Raw genomic sequence first — 17,323 nt, forward strand, 5'->3', positions numbered from 1 at the left:
AGAATATTAATGAATTTTGGGGTTTTAATGAATTTCAGAATTTTTATGATTTTTTTGCATTTTCATGAATTTTAGAATTTCATGAAATTCTTTCGTTTCCGAAATCCCCATCGATCAATTTCTCACATTTTCACCTTACAAACATTTTAATTTCCCAAATTTCTGCAAATCTCTCAGTTTACAACATTTTTCAAAGTTCACACAATTTTTCAATTTTCTCAAAATACTTAAATTTCTTAAATTTTTTAAATTTGTCAAGGTTCTTAAATTTAAAAATTCACAAAATCTTCCATACTTTCAAATTCTATATCTTTCATATTCCCAAAGGTCCAGATTTCTGAAATTTCATAAATCTAATTTTCTTACATCTGAAAAATCCTCAAATTAATAAATTCCCCCACTTTCACAATCTTTCCAATTTTCCTGAATTTCAGAGCCGTAAATTAAAATTGAATAATTGCACCAAACAAAAACCATCGCAACGTGTAGATCCAAACAACGAACACGCCCATCGCAAGAAGTGTTAATCTACACGAAAAACACTTGCGACGAAGTAAAAGAGAATATTCAAAAAAATCGTCATGGCAACATTACATCAAGAACCAAGACACGTATTGCAGTAACTTGGACGAAAATCAAGATCAGACCCGACGTTGAAGAAGCTCGTCCAGGTTCAGCGATCCAGCGCGGCACCTCGGAAGCATAAAGGAACGAAGAAGCGGTGTAAGGACGAAAAGGATGGCGGGAGCAGAAAAGAGCAACGGCAGCATCGGTGGCAATAGCAGGAACAGCAGCAAAGGAATAATTCTCCGTGTTTCCGAGGAACGCGTTTCGAATTACCGGCGGATCGTGTTACATTCTGTTCGTCGCGCTTGGCTAGCACCGAGCAAATCTAATTCCTTTCGGACTCTTGGTACCGATCGGTTGCCTCTTTTCTTCGACGTCGTTGCGTTGTTTCGCTTTGTTTTTCCAATCCGTTCTACCTTGCTCCTCTCATTTCCGTCTCCATCGGTTTTACACCTATCCGCTAGTTCTTTGTTCCTTCTTCATCCTTTTGCTCAGCTTTCGTCCTCTGGCAGCCTCCTCATTGTTTCCCGCGTCTTCTCGACAGGTTTTCTATTCCACTTCTGGGTTAGACCTGGTCTTATTCACTGAGCAGTTAACATTAGCTTTACGGACGCGGTGCAGCAACTTTTCGATTAAAATTAAAGCATGGTACATGAATTAATTTGTACAGTTATTCTACACTTTAACTAAAGTGAACATTAAATTTAAAGAAAAGTTGTCTGTTCTTCGACGTTGTTATGTTGTTTCGCTTTGTTTTTCCAATACGTTCTACCTTACTACTTTCATTTCCGTCTTCATTGGTTTTGAACCTATCCGCTAGTTTTTTGTTCCTTTTCCATCCTTTTGCTCAGTTGTCGTCCTCCTGGTGGCCTCATTATTGCTTTAAAAATTCCTACCTTTATAAGAAATTTCTGAACTCTTAATTATACGAAAAATTTGAAAATTCTTAACTTTGTGAGAAATTTCCAAATCCCTAATGTTATGAGAAATTTTTAAATTCTTAACTTTGTGAAAAAATTCCAAATTCCAACTTTGTAAGAAATTCGCAAATTCCTAGTTTTGCCAGTAATTTCCAAACTCCTATTTTTCTGTAAAATAAAAAATTTCCATACTTGTGAAAAATGTTAAAGTTTCTAATTTTCTGAAAAATTTTTCAAATTCCTATCTTTTTGTAAAATTAAAAAATTCCCAACTTTATAAGAAATGTTCAAGTGTCCAACTTTTGAAAAATTTCCAAATTCTTGTCTTTCTGTAAAATTAAATAATTTTCAAGTTTATAAGAAATGTTCGTCGATTTTCTAAAAAATTTTCAAAATCCTATCTTCATGAGAAATGTTCTAATCCCTAATTTTCAAACTACTCCGATCAGCAAATTCGTAGACTTCCGAGATAAAAAAAAAACCGTTTAAAGTGTTCGTGGAGGATCCGGATTTGTTGTTGAGCGTGCGCCATCAGTGTTGTAGGTCGAACCGCTTTACTTCCTGCCTTTTACTCTCCCTCTCTCTTTGGCTCGTTTTGCTGGCCAGATTTCCGGGATTCCCTGGAGAGAAGACGTCGAATCTACGGACCGATCGGCGTGTACCTTTTAGCGTTGAACGCGCTCCTTCCTCCCGGGAAATCCGCGTCCCGAATGCTCGATATTATCTCCATCGCAGAATTCTAAGAACGAGCCTAGCCCCGATTTTCCCGCTCCCTTTCCAGCGAGGTCCTGGCGTTGCACGCTCGCCTGCCTCGTCGGCAAATCCGACTCCGGGACTCGACTTCTCGTTGCTAGACCTCCACGATTTACGAGCGGACAGAATTGAAACTGGCGTCCGCGCGGACCGCATTCATTTCGAAATTGCAACCCCCTATTCGACCCCCTCTACCGAACCGTCCGATTTCGTATCCTGCGACGATCGGAATCGATCACGATTCATTACTCGTTTAAGGGAATCTAGGTTAAACGTTAATGAAAGGATTGATTAGTGATGGTACCGCTGAACGCGTGAAACTTGTGAAATTGTCTATGACCCAACCAGTTCTATAAATCGCATAAACTTTAGTCTACAGGCCTCGATTTCTTTGAAACTTTGTATTTTTACGTATTTTGAAGCGCTGATTATGAATGTGACAGTGAAAAGCTAATTAGATTTTCATGACAGGAACCATAAAAGTCATGGTTTTTTCCATTTATTTCTGCGAATAATGAGAATTTCGACAAATACTTCAAATAAAAGTTGTAGACCTTGTTGAAATACATATTTTATGTCCTATTAATTTTTGTTGTAACAGCAACAGTTTTTGAGAAACATGACATTGAATGTTTAGAATTTCTGAATTTCTAATTTGCAGGTTTAATGTCTTTAAATGTAAAACTTCGATTATGTCTAAATTTGAAACCATACATTTTAATATCTCTAAATTTCAAATTGTAAATTCGAATATCTATTAATTTAAGGCTTTAAATTGAAATATCTCTATATTTTTAATTTCAACGTCTAATTTTAAAACTTAAAATTTTAGTATCTCCAAATTTTAAACTATAAATTCTAATATCCATAAATTCAAGGCAGTAATCTTCGTATCTTACTATTTAATAATCTTAGTATCCCTAAATTTAAAATAAATTTCAATGTCTCCAAACTTTAAATTTAAGTATCCTTAAAAAACCCTTAAATAAATATTCATAAATTCAGGACAGTAAATTTTAATATCCCGAAATTAAAAATAAATTTCAATATCTCGAAACTTTAAATTTAAGGATCCTTAAAAAACTATTCTTTGCTAATTGATAATTATCGATCATGATTTGCACCGCACCCTATCGAAAGACCCGTATCATTTTCCCGCCACGACGCATCGCGATGCACCAAGTTAGAGGGAGACGTTGCAGATAATCTCGGTCCCACGGGGCGCAGCCGCATTTTCGTAAGATTCTCCCCCTTCCTCGCAATCAATCTGTTCCATCTACCCTTCGTTTTTTTTCCAGCTAAGTAAACGGACGCCCCGGAACGGCTTGTTCCCAGACTGCCGTCTCGACTACGCAGAGACGCAACGGCGCCACGAAGACGCACTCGTTCGATCGGATTCCTCGTCTCCACTTACGTTGCAGGAATTCCTTCTGCTTGTGCAGCTCGTAGCCCGCTCGCCCGCCCGCTTTCGGGGAACGCGGGCTCTTGAAACAACGTTGCTCGACCGCTCTAGAAAATGCATGGTTGGCTTAATTGCCGTTTCGCTCCGAATTCATCCAACGTCCCTTCGGCTACCTAATCGGACCACCGCTTCTTACTCCTTTTTCACCTCCATCTTCTTTCTTTTCTATCATCCTTCTACCCTTTTACGCTATTTGGACCGAGTTACTGAATCAACGTGAACGTTCACTCGTTCTTTTACTTGCCGTTCGCTGAAAGAGATGTCCTTTGGTACTTGCAGATCTTCGAATCTCGAGAAATTATACGTCTTTTTCCTTTCGGAGAATTTAGGGTCTTGCAATTTTTATTTTTAAGATTGCGAGGATCTGGAACTCATGCGAACTTATTTTGTTAAGAATGTTACTGTTGGAGGAATTAATATGCAAGTTTATTTGTGTTACTATTATAATTTGAATATCTAAATATAAATATATTTGTGCTTTTCAAATATATTTTTTAGTTGAGACAAATTAAGGTTAGTTCATTATTATTTATCTTACTATTTAACATAATATATTTATTTAATATTATAAATTCCTATACAAGTATATTAAAAATTAGATTTAAATAAAATTAATAGGAGACAAATAAATAGATTGATAAGCAAATAAACAAACATAATTTTAAACAAGTTATTTGAAGGGATGGCGAAAAACTGTGTTAAAAACTAAAGAAAAGTTACAGTAAAATTGTTTTATATCATAATGAGTAATAGTGGTTCAACAAGAAATCCAATAAAAAACGTGGAAAATGAGAAAATTACTGGAAGAAAATGATAAAGGTAATGGTAACGATTTCTAAACTATAACAGTTTGAAAGTTCTGTAACAACTCAACGATGTAGAAGACGACGAAGAAGAGGAAGAAGAAGTTGAAGAAGGAATCGGTAGAAGCCTAAGTTGTACAAGCGTATAATTGCATTTAGCTATTAAAGAAGCAGCTACAAAGCTGAAAACGCTTTCAAAGGTAACAGCATACGAAAAAGTTTCAAAAAGAAAGATAGAAAAAGGGATTCGTAATAAAGGAAAAGGAACGTTTAAAGTAAAAAGAAATTGCTATAAGAAAGGTTTCAATAGAACAAAATCCACTTTTCTCCGTTCGTAGCAAGATGAAATCGACTTTTGAAAGTGAATCATTTCAAGGAAAAAATCTTTATTCCGCGTAATTGCACAAAAGTGCCGTCGTCAAGGGACTGCCGTAGAGATCTGAAAACAATAATTGGAGAAAGCTGGCCTAGAGAAAAGAACTTATTAATTGGTCATGAAAGAAAATAATTCCTACTGTATAGATTCAACATTCGTAAACGTCGAACGGTTATTTTAATGTACAAATATACATTAAATTTTTATTGATCTAGTAAAGTAGAGGTTTAATAGACTGTCTTACATTTTATAGTTTCTTGAAGGTAGTTTATTATGAAATGCAGTAGACTCTTGATTTATTGCAAGGGAAAGTGATTTAGAAATGGAAAGATAACGGTGTTGTAGAATTAATAATTGTGGTAATTGAGAATTTGTAATTTCTTAATTTTCGGATTTTTAATTATTCAAATTTCAAATTTTAAAATTAAAAAATTTTTAAACTTTTAAAATTTCTTTTTTCTGAAAAATTGCAATTCTTAAATTTATCAATGTACAAGTTTCCTAATTCTCAAATCTATCAACACTGAAACTTCCTAATTCTCAGATTTTCTGATTTACTATTAACTCAAAATCTTTCCAGTTCTCAAATTTATCAACTCTAAAATTTCCCAATTCTCAAATTTGTTAACTTCTAAATTTTCCAATTTTTAAATTTCTCAACTCCGAAATTCCCCAATTCCCAAATTTTTCAATTTCAGCATTTTCCAATTCTCACATTCTCCAATTCCTAAATTCCCCAATTTCCAAATTTGTCAATTTGTACATTTTCCAATTCCCACATTCTCCAATTTTTAAATTCCCAAATTTTACATTTTCCAATTCTCACATTCTCCAATTTCTAAATTCCCCAATTCCCAAATTTTCTAATTTCTAAATTTCTTAATGCTCAAATTTATCAACTCCACTTTCCCAACTTTCCAATTCCTTATTTTTGCAATTTCAAATTTCCCAAATTCTTCTCAGTTTCTAAATTTCTAAGTTTACAAATACTCGAACTTCCGAATTTTTAGTTAAGAAATTTCAAACTTTCAAACGTACCAAATTTCCAAACAGCCAAATTTGTATATTTCAAAAATTATAAATTTCCATATGTATTACACGAATTTTTATTTCCCTCTATATATAGAAATTCAAACAAAAACAAAGTATAATTTGTTATACTAATAAAATGTTTGAAAAACTGTTAAATTACTTTCCTTTGATTTATAACTTACCTTTTAACTTCGATGTGATAAAAGCTTCGATATATTTTGTTAAAGATAACCACAGAAACATTACTCTTGCAGTAAATTAATATTACGTTCGCTATTTCAGTAAATGCTCAAAATGTATAATTGAAGCTTATATGCTTGAATTGCCGAGTCAACGGGTATTACAAACAAAACCTTACGTTGTTATTACAAATTCCAATTCTATAATGAATTCCTTTACTATATGCATGCAGACACTTGAAGTAATCTGAATATGATACTGAAATAAACACTTGTTAGTAATTGTATCATAGAATTATGCACGTATTACGATTGAATTTCTTGGTAGTTATGTTCCGAGAAATTTCTCGTACACTATTCCTTCCTTGATTGCCCTGAATATGCTATGATTTGTTAATTACTAGATTAGTTTCAAGTCTCGAGACTTAGTTTCAAGTCTCAATTTAAAATTTTTTACCGCAGAGCGACTTTAATATACATTTATGTATAGAAAAAATGTTGCGATCGGTGTTTTATGCAGATGCTGATTTTAATCTTGTTTACATATGAAGTATATCTCTTATTTTATAAAATAATGATCTGCTTTTTTTGGTCATAACGCATTTTCCTTTATTAATGAAATTTATTAATGAGATTTGTTAATGCGGTAATCAGGGTTATTTTATAATGAGATTTATGTAATATTTATGTTATTTAAATTTTTCAATTTTCAGATCTTAAATTCCCCATTTTTAATTAATGAAATTTATTAATGAGATAATGAGGTTATATTATTACTGAGATTTATGTGATATTTTATTAATGAGGTTTAGTGTTAACATATTATTTACAAGTTTGTCATATTATTATCTAAATATTAAGATTTTCAGATTTTTGTACGTCCTCATTTTTAAATTTTCCAATTCTTAACTTCCCGATTTCCCAATTTCATAATTCTCAAATTTAATATGTAACAAATATTACTTTTATTTCTACTCTGTTGAGTCACACACTCACACTTCAAATATGAGACGCATACTTTGAAAGTGAACCAAGTCCACATTTTGTTATTTTAAAATATTTAAGATTGCACTTCAGTAACGTTAAAAATACTATAAGCACTAATACCCAAATTTGTTGTATTTTGTACCAAATGGACATGCCTCATGGACATTTTAAAATTAACGAAGTTACTCGTTAATTAATATGTACTCTGCTATACTAAAACAGTTGAATCTTTTATTAGGCCATTTCGTTTTTAATAAAAATTACCAAATATTTTTTCAATATTTACTTAAATTTATTATCCACAGTTTCTAGTAGTTAATACGAGTATTTTCAACTAAATAAACAAAAAAATTCTTAATAATATATGACCCCAAATTCTTAATAGTATATGACCTTACAATAATATTACAGACTCGTATGAAGAAAGAGTTATCTACATGTGAGTGACGTAGCACTCAAAGTGTGAAACGGATAATATTATAGTTATTCAATTATTCTTTTTCTCAACTGCCATTACATCTCAGTTTTCTTCATTTAATCCAATTTTGTTACTACGTTAGTGCTCACTAGCGCATCTGACAAATAAATTTTATCAGGCAATTAATTTCTTCTAATTCGCTTGTCATGTGTGTCAATTAGTGCTCAAATATTAAAACAAAGAAAAACAGTTCAAATATTATGTCAATTTTGTATTCATCCTTGAGTAAGCAAATTTGAATTACACTGAAACTCCAAATCGAAGCATATTAAAAATTCCAGTAAAAATTATCGCAGTTGAAGCTTGAGTCACATGTAGCAGATATTAACGACAAGGTATTAAAAGATATTTCAAAATATTAAACCAAAGTCTCGAATACAAAGAGTCAACTAGTGATTCCACGTTTTTAGAAAAGAACTGTATCTCCAATTTCTTTGCTGGCAGACACACTTCATTATTTCAGAAAGTTGTCAGACGCCCTGAAAGAGGTTCTCGAGGGAAACAGATAGTAAAGGGAAACACGTGCAGAAGGAAGCATCGAAAATCGAGCATCGCCGTCGTGAGAAAGGATCTGTCGGCCAAAGGAACACAGGGTGGACGTTGTCGTGGAAAGAGAAGAGGGGCAACCATCGCGTTATTAGATACCAGATCTCTGCTCGAGCGTGCTCCCAAGCAAAACGCGCCGCCAGCAGAACGGCGCGGGTTAAGTTCCGGGAAGAGGCGCGAGTTCCGGCTACGCACGATGTAACATCACCGTAGTATAACGTGTATATTGTACACTGTACACTGTACATTGTACATTGTACAGATATCAGTGCACTGCCCGAGGATAGACTAAAGTCGCGTTCCAAGAGGCGAATTTATGCTGACGATTGCTCTAACTTACACCTTCGTCCATTTCGCAGAATTATGCGTAAAGTCGAAACGAGAGTTGAAAATTTTAGGGTCTTTGGGTGGGAAATTGTGGGACAAGAAAATGTAATGTGGCCTGTTTTGAAACATTGTTTGCTATAAATAATAATAATGACGCAAATCTAGATGGCAAAATATGGTGAGCCACCCTGTGTATCAAGTATAGAATACATGACTGTGTATCGAGGATTTAGGTTCAGACAAAGTTAACTACAAAAGCAATAAGTTGGAGTTAAACAACGCTATGTCTAGTTAGTTTTTTTTTTGACTTTCAATCATTTTCACAAAACGTTGTCTCATTCGAATAACAACAATCTGACACAACAATTTATATTAATATAACTTGCTATTTTATTCACATTTTCCTGCAAACTACAATGTCGAAATAAAAATACTAGAAAGTAAAAACTGTTTTATAGTCAAATACTTAAACTACAAAATAGAAAAAGCGATATACAAGTAAAGTACGAAATTTCTTATTTATTTATATAATCAATAAATATCAATAATCGTTCATAATTTTTTTATTGCAATTTTTAGTATCAATTTCATTTAGAATATTTAATCGAAATTAACAGTTTTACAGACTTTACATTCGAAAGTAAATTCGAATTTGCCTGTGACAGAAAATTCGCACGAGTTTATTTTTTGATACCCAATAATTAGAGCAATTGGACGTCTATCCAATTACCTTCAGTCATCCAAATATCGCGCTAAATCTGACGCGATGGAACATCAGACAGAGCAAACACGATCGCAACAGCCTGTCTCATGCGAGATTCTGCGTTTCAATATTCAGCGAATCGTCGCGATTAATCGACCGCTGATAATTTTCCAATTTCAAGTCCCGCCGAACGAGCAACGAGATCGCCTTTTTCTACGCTTCTCGAAGTGGAAAAAGGAGCGCCGACGACAGCGTATCACCGACACTCGAATCCTCGATATACGAGCTCGATAACTCTTTCTTTCATTCCTTCTCTCTTTCTCGCACACCTTTTCTTTTTTTCTTTCTTTTCATTCCCCATGAACGAACCACCGCACCGTCCGGAAACGCAATCGAACCGTCTTTCGATTCACTTAACCGACGGTATTAACTCACGTAACGTATTATGCCTGGATGTAAATATACAGTAAAGTATTTTTACGAGCTTTCTCTACAAGTTCACTCTTATCCGGCCGATAAAATTTACAACGTCTGCTTCTACCGTACATCGTGTACAAGTATGTTCGCATACAGGAGACTTGTGTGTAACGTCACGACTTCGTCGCCTCGTTTTGTATTGTAAGTATCTTGTCAGGGTAGACATAATTTTTATACGATTTCATTCTTTTCGGAGGTGCACGAATTTTGTAAATACAAATTCTGGTGATATATGTAATTGTTTATGGATGCGTCTGTTTTTTTCAGTAGAAATTCTTGATTGGAGAGAGAACCACTGCTAACGTTGTAAGAGGATCATTTGGTAGATACTGCGTTCATGGAGTGAAGTTCACGGACATGTATTGCACAGCGTAGTATGTTTCAGTATAGGTATCACTATTTTACTATTTTGCTACTTTAGTATTCCAGTACTTCATTATTCCATTATGTAAACCATTGCACTATTGCACTGTTGAACTTGCACACTGTTTCACTGTTGCATTATTATATTCACTGTTGCAGTATTACACCATTGTGCGATTACACTATTTCAATATTGTACTATTGCACCATAACACTATATTATTCTACTACTATATTCGCGTACCACTATTCTATTATGTCACTGTATTACTGTGCTTCTGTACTACTAGGCTGCTGTGCTACTATGCTACCATGTTACTATGCTACTATACTACTATTCTACTATATTACTATTCTACTAGACCACCAAGTTATTGCATCAGTATACTACAACAGTATTACACCGCTATACCATTTAATACAGCACCATTTTACTGTACTATTATTCTATCGTTTTGTCATTGTACTACTCTATCATTTGACACTATGCAAACTAATATAAAAGTACTATTTGCAATGCAAATCATTGTGCACTATTTTACTATTCTTTTTTCACATTTTACTATTTTAGTATTTCACTATATTGATGCATTGCATGAAACCTGACTCATCTACCTATTATTGTATTTTACTATCTCATTATGTCACTATTTTATTTCAGGAAACTTTTCTCCCTATTTTCCTTACAATACTGTTTAAAAGAAGTAGTTATAAAAATTATTGTTATTAAAAGAAATGGTCAAATTAATATAATTACTTAGGACTACCAAAGTAATTGAAAAGTTACGAAAATAGTACTCAAATTAAAACTTGATAAACTGTGCATGTAATATTTTATGACTAATCAAGTATTATAAATACTAATATCGTATAACATTAAGAAGTAATGATCTCTAACTTGTAACTGATAGTGTAACTATCATTCAGCTTACAATTAATGTCCGTTTATTCTTGATGAAAATGCTAACGTGTTAACGAGTTAATTTAATATATTTCATAAATACTACATATAATCATATCGAATTACCTTCTAAAATTTAAATACTCTCCAACCGAAATTCTCTAACCTTGCCAACCACCATAATATACCACAAAAAACTTTCATCTAGAATCTAGATCAGAAACTCCGATCTTACATACACATTGCAGGTTTAAGGGCAATTTAAGAGTAAATGATGGTACATGAAAATTTATAGTAACAAAATAGTATCGCTTAAATTTCTGGCCGAGTAATTGTACGTCGAAGACACTTTATGGAAATTTATAGTAACCAGAATTAAATGGTACCGCTTAACTTTCGAGAAAAGTTGTTCCTTTAAGAAAAAAAAGGGGAGCGATGAAAAACGAGAGAATGCAGAATACTTTAGTCTCGTTCGCCACAAAATCGATTGAAAGTGTGAACTTCTTTTGAACGAGTACGCCGCATCGAGAAATCAATGACCGACCTCGTTATTAAGCGTGACGATTTGATGTGATACAACTGGCACACATCATCCGAGAAAAAGTTGAATCGCTTAGACATGCATGGATATTGGAAACTGATCCTGATGACTTGCGATGCGTCACTTTGCGTTTGATTTGTGCCGAGTCGCATAATGAAGTGAGCTGACCGTGGAAATTGCTTTTTCTTTAATCGTATGAATTAGCTATTCAGTGTAGAAGAAACATCAGCTATTTGAAAGTCAAATACCACGTTTTTAACATCGATAAATATCCCGTTAAGAAGAAGAGTGATCGACTTATGAAATTAACTGAACGAATGGTAACTAGTGATTTATAGATTAGGTGTCTCATATGCATTCGAATGTGTATTCAAATTTTGAGTACCTACTTTAAACATTTAAGTTTCCAAGTTTCTGAATTCCTAAATTCCTAAATTTCCACATCTTCATATCCAAAAATTGATTGACCAAAATCTTGCAAAACAACCAAGTAATCCTACCGTCACTTAGTGAATTTCTGTACAGTTACAAAACTTCATCGTTAAGTAGGGCATTCATCTCACTATCTTCAGTTGCAATAAATTTTGTTACTATTTTACAACTTTTTTCCTAAACGTGCGTATTCCTCAAAGTCCCAACATCCCTCTCTATTTCTAACCTCAACGATCTCTCTCGTACCCTCACGATCCACCTATAAACATATCGCACACGACATGCTGACGACGTGCACCGAAATGAACGGTTGAAACATTTAAAAATAAGCCACGGATCGAGCGGTGCAAGTGCAGTGGAAGAGATCGTACCGAGGACGATCGTTTCGTCCGTTTCAAATTATTTTATATTACGTTTCCCGACGGTACGTTCGATTATAAATATATCGGTCCACACGTTGACCGCGCGTCGCTGCTCTGATCACCGGTGCTGAACGGAAATACAATTATCGGCGAGATAAAACGGGGCGAAACGGTGACAGGGCTGGAAATCGGATGGCTGAAATATGCAACGCGGCCCGGGGTAATGGTGGAAACGGCGGATAAGGGGGGTGTGGGACGGACAGAATGCAGAAATCGGAATGTACCCCGCGGGATACTCGACGATGGAACGGATCGACTCGCTATTTAATTACGTATTTCGCCAAGTTACGTCAACGACGATGCTGACGTTCCAGCCAGCCAACCACCCCCTGGACGACTGCTCTTTTCCGTCGAGCGCTGTTTATTCCACTGAATTTTTCAACGCCACGCTGCTGGAATCTTGACAGGAACACCAACTGTGTTTCCGTTCAACTTATGACTTTCGTACACCGTTTTATCCGAGGATCATCGCTACTGTCCGGGATGGATTTGTTTAGCATCCCCTTTTTTAATCTTTATTCGGTCAATGCGGGTACAATGAACTCGTACCGTGCGCGTCTGGTTAGTTGGTACTTACTAAGAATGTGGATTTTATTGATTCGCATGCTAACTTACTGGACGCGCATAATACCTTATGTAATTCATTCAAACTCTTATACAGTGAATAAAATATCTGCTTATTGACACTTTAAGCAAATTTTAGGTATTGATTAGTTATTGACATATATTTGTTGATCAGTTATTTACTACTTATCGATACAGAGCTATTGACTGGATGTTTACTAGTTATCGACTGGTCATTGACCAGTTAGTTACTTGCTATTGATATATAGTTATTGACTAATTATTTACCTGCTATTCAATAATTATTGGCACATAGTTATTGACTAGTTATCGACACAGTTAAAACATTATTTTAAAGTGTACACAATTTCTGGAAAATGGAACCTGTCTTTTGAAATTCAAAAAGTTTCCGCTATTGTTTCCTGGAACCATTTTGAAATTATTTCTCGTAGAAAAGAATGGTACAAATTTTTAATTATTGACATTAGAGACTAACTGATATGTGTGTTATTAGAATTCTGGGTATTTGGATTTATTTACCGATATGTTTGCTGTTCTTATTGACATTCTCTCACAAGTAAAAAAATGAAAATAGGCAAACTTCATAAGAAAATGTAGAAGTGTCAAATACTTGGTCTTTTATCATACACTTCAAGAATTCTAAGTATTTTTGAAACTTCGTCTTACAACTTCATTGATATTTACCAATTTTATATAAAAAGTTGTATAAATAATAAAACTGTATTTGTGCTGATATAAATATTATGCTAGTATTGCTAACAATGAAAGAAAATAGTCAAACATATTTTATTTGCATTAGTTCAAGGTTTCTAATAAATACAAAGATAATTTATAACAAGACTAAGAAATTCATTTTTGATGAACTTAATATGTTACATATTATTTTATAACTTATAAGAAGTGGACATGCTTTAATAAATTTAGATGATACTATACTTTGTTTTTTACTTTTAAAATTGTCATGACGTCATTTTGGATACGGCTGATGTCACAATACTATACATTTTTCAATTTACTATATTTTATGTCATTTTATACAAAGATGTTACATATTTCAGTGGCTATACTACATTTTGCTCTTTTCTTCTATAAACGTAATGATGCCATTTGAAATATGACATCACAGTATTATACATCAAACTTAAAATTTATAATTTCTTGCATAATTTGTAATTGATACAGAAGACATACTATAATATTGCAATTAGACGATACTACATTTTGCTTCAGTTCTATAAATATGTCGTTACTTTGTTCGAATTTGGCGCAATAGTACTACACACTCGGCTCTTAAATTCCTTACTTCACTCATGTATTTTATATTGTCACTTAGACAACAATACTCTTTTGCAACATTGCCTACACCTCAAAGGTTAGTGACACATTACCTAAATAAACAAATAAATAAATGATGTCAACGACTGTCATTTACGTAAACGCTTAGCCTTTCGCTCGTGCCCGCTCTAAAATAACATTCCATCGACTTCCCATTGAAATGGATAACCGTCCGATCAATCGTTCGAATCAAGTTGAATTAAACCGTCGTCCAGTTGCGGGAATTGCGAGCGGAGTTTCTACAACGCGAAATCATCAATTCCGTCAAAGCAGAGGGGTCCGGGCACAACCAGTCCTCATCGTTCGGTCCGAATGAAACTATCAATTTTCCGTTTCGCGATCAGACACCCCTTCCCCCTTCCCTGGCCGATCCACCACCGCGTACGGAACAAACGAAGAAACCGAGGGAAAAAGCCCGTACCAAAGGGCAGCGAAATTAATTGCAGCTCGCTCAATTTGGCATTCGTGTATCGCGGCCGAGCAAAGCCACGAATCCTCCGGGATGTGGGAGGGGGAGGAGGCTTCTGAAAACGCGAACGGGCGACGAGCGAGAGAGATATTGGGACGGACCGCATTCCCGAAAAGCGTTTGGCGACGTTGGGGAGAGACGGCTCGATATTCGGGGTGCGGTTCCTAGGTCCGTAGGTCCTGGGTTTGCGTGAGTGTTGGAGCAAAGGAGCCGTGTGCTGAAGCAGAAAAGGGACGGACGTAGAAAAGGGAAGGAGGCGTCGGAGGAGGATGAAGAGGAGGAGACAACGGGTCGGAAAGAGGACACGTGTGTGCGTGTGACTCGGCGCAACTGCAACTGTACGTGCGTGGCTGGCGAAACGTGTACGCGGTCCTTGGTGTGTGTGTGTGTGTGTGCGTTCCTCGGTAACGGACGCACGTGTTTGGCCCGGTTGTGTGTACGTGTGTCGTAACCGGGTGGAAGAGGGTCGAAGAGGCGAAGGGGTGGCGGAGAGACTGCTCTAGAAGAAGAGAGAGAGAGAAGGCCAGCGAGAGAAGCGTGAGTCAGAGGCACGGGAGCGGGCGGGCGAGGCGGATTGCACGCGTTGTGCAGTGCGGTTAACGGCGTGTGCGTTGCGCCGACGGCCAACGACGCTGCTTTTCGAAAAGGGAAGAGCGAAATAGGAGGAGGTGGCTGTGGAGGAGATGACGTAGGGCGGAGGGGGAGGGGTTAGGCAGCTCCGACGGTAGCTAGCAGAGGCATCAGCATCAGCGTCAGCAGCACGAATGAAAGCACGGAGGACGAAACTGGGCAGAAAGAGAGACGGCGAGCGTGTAAGATAGGTAGGAAGAGGGTAGTAGTCGAAGAGAAGAGAGCAGAGAGAAGGAAGGAAGGAAGGAAGGACGCGGGCGTCTCGGCGTTCTGGCAGACGAACGCATCGATCCCAGGCGGGTCAAGCACGGAATCTGTCTCCTTCTCTCTCTTTCTATTTCGCCTACTTCTATGCCTTTCCTTCTTTCTCTTTCTCTTTCTCGCGCTCCTTCTCAGCCTTCGTCCCATCACTCTCTCCTACCCTCGAACCCCTTTTCCGCTCTTCTCGCCACGAAACTCCGCCACCCATCAACCCGCTCGCCCATCCGACCACCACCGACCCCCTATCCCTCCGCCTAACTCCTCTGCCACCCTTCGCTCTTCTCCTGAGGCCACCCTACTCGCCGTTACTGCGCGCTCGCCCCCGCCAGACAAAGACAAATTACGCTGCATTTTCAGAGCCCCAAAGAGCCCCGCCGTCCTCTACCTCTTTCTACCTGCCTCCTTCTCCGCCACCCTCTCGATCCTCGTCTTCCTCCTTCCACGGAAAACCACCCTTCTACCACCCTCGCGCCACTTTCGTCCCTGCCCAGACCATCTACCGACCGCCACCCTCTACGGCCACCGAGACTCTCCGTTATGTAGGGCATCAAACGGGTGCTCAACCCCTACGCACTCTAAAGGCGTCTTGCCTATCAACTGCGACGTGCTTCTTCCTCCTCGATGCTTCCGCTTTTACGAGCTATGCCGGATGATACCGCCACGAACCAGACGCGACGCTATTCAGACAGCCCGCTGCGTTCAACCAATTGTGCGCTTTGGATCGTCGGATGGTCAAGACAATGGATAACGGGATAAGGCTCTTAACCCTTTGCAAAATCAACCCTGTACGCCATTCTTTCCCCTTGCCGCCGTACGCGTGCACAATTTGTTTACGATTCTTCTTTAGAGTCTTTTCATACGAACGTAACGCGTGGCGACTTCGAAGAAAGTTTAGGTACTTGAGAAGAATACGGTGAAACAGTTGTTCCGTGTTGTCGGAAATTCGGTTTAGATGTTCGAAGTTTTTGGATAGAGGTATCAGTCGGCCCCTTTATGCTCGGATATGCATCACGACGCGATAATGTTCTCCTTTAAGGATATGTCCTATTTTTTCACTGCCGAAGAAAGATTTGGAGTAAGCTTGATGTTGCATTTGATAAATGTAGGGCATTTTGATAAAAAAGTTTATTGTATTTATTTTATACGGGTAAATTTTTTATGTAATGTTTGGTGAATAAAGTTGTCACTTGAGACAACTTCTTGGTTAAAGGTGTAGTATTACTCAGATTTCTTGACTTTGTCTCAATATTTATAGTCGAGGACAAATTTCGTTTACTTAGGAAAAGTATGGTCATTAAGGGGAGAGATACATTCTTCTAGTTGATTTTTGGGGAATTTTAAAAATTTGACGATTTAGGGATGGATTTAGAGTTGGGGGTGGTTTACGGTTTGGTTTATAGTTTACGGATGGTGAAGAAATTCAGGATTCGGTGATATTCGGATATGGAATTGTGAGGATTACGTGGTCCAGAAATTAAGAGCTGCAAAGATTTTAAGGATCTAGGAGGTCCTAGGGATTTGGGGATATGGACATGAAGAAATTTGTAAATTTTTATATTTAAGAACCTAGAAATTTAGATATCCAAGGATGTGGGGATTTGTGTATTTGGGAATTATTTCACTATGTAAGAATTAGGGGATGTATGAATCTAACGATGTAGTAATTTAAGGATCTAAAAATCTGATGATAAGGAAATTTTGGAAATTCGATATTTGGAAGTGTAAGAACTTATGAATTTTAAATTTGGAAATTAAAGTTGGAAATATACGATAG

At 36.6% G+C, this 17,323-nt stretch overlaps 1 long non-coding RNA gene across 1 annotated transcript in view; it reads left to right on the plus strand.

The window, feature by feature from the left end:
• The first annotated feature begins 15,443 nt into the window (after window positions 1-15,443).
• The window catches only part of LOC143264798 (uncharacterized), a 48,775-nt gene continuing 46,895 nt past the window's right edge, over window positions 15,444-17,323 (plus strand). Inside the window, exon 1 of the long non-coding RNA XR_013038734.1 lies at window positions 15,444-15,479. This is a non-coding gene — a long non-coding RNA (uncharacterized LOC143264798). The remainder of the gene's footprint in view (window positions 15,480-17,323) is intronic.

This window comes from Megachile rotundata, chromosome 7 (genome assembly GCF_050947335.1).
Source record: "Megachile rotundata isolate GNS110a chromosome 7, iyMegRotu1, whole genome shotgun sequence".
NCBI lineage: Eukaryota > Metazoa > Arthropoda > Insecta > Hymenoptera > Megachilidae > Megachile > Megachile rotundata.